At 49.6% G+C, this 3,675-nt stretch overlaps 1 long non-coding RNA gene across 1 annotated transcript; it reads left to right on the forward strand.

Annotated features, from left to right (window-relative positions):
• Positions 1-237: 237 nt before the first annotated feature.
• On the forward strand, positions 238-3,675 carry LOC110199982 (uncharacterized). Its single transcript, XR_002322133.2, has 3 exons — positions 238-670; positions 1,528-1,662; positions 2,523-3,675. It is a non-coding gene; the product is annotated as an uncharacterized LOC110199982 (long non-coding RNA).

The following is a 3,675-nucleotide window of genomic DNA, read 5'->3' on the forward strand; positions in this document are numbered from 1 at the left end:
CTCCTGTGGGTGCCCTCTGGCCCTCCCTCCCTCTCTCTCCACCTTCCTGTGCCCTCCTCCTGCATCCCCTAGGGGGCAGAGCAGCACCTCAGGCCCTCTCTGCTCCTCCCCCTCTGCTCCTCTCCCTCCCTGTGGGTGCCCCTCTGGCCCTACCCTCCCTCTCTCTCCACCCCTTCCTGTGCCCTCTCCTGCATCCCCTAGGGGGCAGAGCAGCACCTCAGGCCCTCTCTGCTCCTCCCCCTGTGCTCCTCTCCCTCCCTGTAGGTGACCCTCTGACCCTCCCCTCCCCCTCTCTCCGCCCCTTCCTGTGCCCTCTCCTGCATCCCCTAGGGGGCAGAGCAGCACCTCAGGCCTTCTCTGCTCCTCCCCCTGTGCTCCTCTCCCTCCCTGTAGGTGACCCTCTGACCCTCCCCTCCCCCTCTCTCCGCCCCTTCCTGTGCCCTCTCCTGCATCCCCTAGGGGGCAGAGCAGCACCTCAGGCCTTCTCTGCTCCTCCCCCTGTGCTCCTCTCCCTCCCTGTGGGTGACCCTCTGACCCTCCCCTCCCACTCTCTCCGCCCCTTCCTGTGCCTTGACCTGCATCCCTTCATGCCTAGGGGCAGAGCAGGCTCCTCCCTTTCTGTCCTTGGGAGACCTGGAGGCAGGGTGTGTCTGAGGGTCTCCTGAGAGAGGTAGGCCTCATTTCTGATCCTTCTCCAGCCTCTAAGTGGGAGGGCAAGGGTCTGGGGTGTGGGGGGGCAGGGCCCCAGAAGGAGCTTCTGGAGGCACTGAAGCCACTATGGCTGTGTTTCCTCAGGGGTCTGAGTGCGAGGTGCTGCCTCGGGCCTCCTAGGCCTGCTGAGGCCTTTACCCCGTGGCCCTGGGGGCCTTTGACCAATCAGAAATGGGGAGGGGTGATTTCTGCAGGGTATTTGATATGTTCGATATGATATAATAACTAATATAATATTTGATGAGGGAATTTTGAGCTTAGCTGATTCATGGAGACTAAGTGAAGAAGGTGTTAGTTAATGAAGAGCCTGGTTTTTATCCCAGAGCTGGTGAAGGTAAGAATTAAATAGGTCAAGTGGCAGGCCAGATGGTGACCTGGAGGACAGGTGGGTCTTCTGGATGACCCCCCCACAATGGCCACACCACCAGGCCTCCCCCCACCCCAAGTATCCAGGAGAGGGCCCATCCTTCCAGGCCAGACTTGGCCATTTAAAACAATTTAAACACTCCCTGGCAGAGATTTCTCCTTGTCCTCCTTGCCTCTGCCGCCTCCCTCAGTCACTGCCCACGTGGCATCTTCCTTAGGACCCAGGGGATGAGCGGGCAGAGGCTTCCGGCCCTGAAGGAGGGCCATCGCTTGGGTACAGGTGACTGGGGGGGATGCCTGGGCCTACAAAGAGGGGGCTGCCTGGACACAGAAAGGAAAGCTGCACTGACTTGCAGGAAACGTCACCCTAACAATCAAGCCTGCCTGCTTGCTCCCAGTTTTTCCCTCCTGTATTTGTGTTTCTGAGTCAAACTTCTGTTTGGTACCTAGGCCCTGGTGAAAACCCATTCCTCTTCCCACCCAAAGAGGCCTCTTTCTGGATCATCGCCTGCACATCAAGTGGCTGCCCCTTCTGTGAGCCTAACAGTGCAGAACCAGCACCCCAGGGACTCGTGACTGCCCTCTGTAAGTTGGGGATGAGACACCACCCTTCCCTCTCCTTGACCCCTAACTTCTCACTACGAAAACCCCAATGATTTCTTAGTGGAAAAGGAAGCACTTGGCTCAGGGCAATGCTCTCCTCTCATGTTCTGCCCATGTTTATAGAGATGGGTTGGCATGCACATATATGTACACAGTCTTCTTTCTGGTTCTGTCCCTTCTGCTAGCAGAAAAATCTCAGAGTCTCCTTTTGGCTCCATGCAGGCCGTCCCAAAGATCTTGGTGCAGATTTAAGCTCTAATAACTTCAGATGCATAAATGCTACCAATTGTAAAAAAAAAACCTTGATATTTTAAAGTTTCTTTTACACTCATTTTGTTTTGTGAAGTTTGAATAACAAATTTTTCATCCAAATTTTGACGTGATGAGAGCATCCTGTAACCTCGAATTGCATTTAACATATTATGGATGCTTCTTTCTCAGAGCTGTGGATAGTAAAGGGGATTCTCTTCCTTTGACACTTTGATCACCTGATCTAGCTCTGCTAATTTTTTTTTTCTTGTGGGGCCATGTGAAAGCTGTCCCATATGCATCAAAACTTTGCTCTTTGCATTATCTTCAGGCTAGGATTGCACGTGGAGTCTTTTCAATCATTGATCATCAGCTGATGAGAGTTTTTAGAAAGTTTGAAAATCAACTAATGTCCAGCTCATGATGATGGTTCTGTTGAATTTTCACAGGAGACATAGCAATGTTTTAAAAATTAAAATAATCTTTCAAATGTTGTTTTTCCTCAGTTTGTGGCATTAGCAGCCTCTGAATCAGCTTTTACGTCACACTCATGTACTTTTAGTGATGACGTGTTCTGTACTATCATTCTTAAGATCCAGGAGCTTACCCCAAAGCAGAGAGGAGAAGGATCCTGCAACCAATTATCGAAAATGAGTGGAGACGTTGACATGCGCAGTGAAGAGTCCGATACCAACCAAGAGGAAGTTGATGAGAGGGCAGAGAAGGAAGCAGCAGGTGTGTCCTCCAAGGGGAGAAATGCAGTATCCCAGGCAGCAGTTGCCGATTCTGAAATCCAGGAGGAAGAGGAGCCCCAGGGAGCTGCTGCAAACCCTGGCCCAGCACCTAGGCAGAGGTCTGATGTGTTTTCTTACCACCCCAAAATATTCATGGGGCCCAAGAAAAACAGGAGAAAGTATGACCGGAAAGGCAGGCTGATCTGTAATGGTATCGATCTGTGTGACTGCCTGCAGGTTGATTGTGCCGGCTGCTTCTACCCATGCCCCAGGTGCAACTCCAGGAAATGTGGAGTCAAGTGCCGCCGGAATCGCAAGTGGGTTTATAACAAGCTGGAGGATGAATCTGGCGAGCTGGTCAATGCGTTTCCCTTTGCATTTCCTGAATAAGGTCCTGGCGACACTTGGCTCCCCTTTCTGTCGAGGGTTGAACTGGCTTTTTTTAAAAAATGAGTTTTAGGCCTTGGGCAAAGAGTTGGAATGGACCTAGTGTCAACTGATCATTCCAGCTTTGGGGACCAACGCCATCCTCCCCAAAGGATTCCATCATTTTAGGATTTTTTTTTTTTTGGTGTGGAAAAGAGAGCAAGTCTTTCTTGCCCTGCCATCTTTCCACAGTCAGCCAGTTCAGATGTCTTTAAAGTTTGGAAAAAGAAAGGAGCCTCAATTTCTAAAGCCAGGAGTTTACTGTTCTTCATGTTGTCATTAGTGCTTGACGGTAAAAAACAAACAAAAAACAAAGAACAACTTAAGTGTTAACTGCTACTGAATGTGATAATAAGATCATATCCACCATATGGTGGCAGATATTTGCTTGTAACAGTTGTATTTGTTGTTATGTTGTTGTATTTTGGATTCTTTCTGACTTCTCCAAATGAATCTTTCATGTTGAGTGATAGTAGATAAATTGTTAAGCTATTCAGATGTCTTCATAGACAAAATGGATAAGTATTGTTCAAGTAATAGCATTTAAAGACAAAAAAAAAAAATAAACCCCTTTTACCAATTCAAA

The sequence above is a fragment of the Phascolarctos cinereus genome, unplaced genomic scaffold (assembly GCF_003287225.1).
Source record: "Phascolarctos cinereus isolate Bilbo 61053 unplaced genomic scaffold, phaCin_HiC Scaffold_8;HRSCAF=390, whole genome shotgun sequence".
Lineage (NCBI taxonomy): Eukaryota > Metazoa > Chordata > Mammalia > Diprotodontia > Phascolarctidae > Phascolarctos > Phascolarctos cinereus.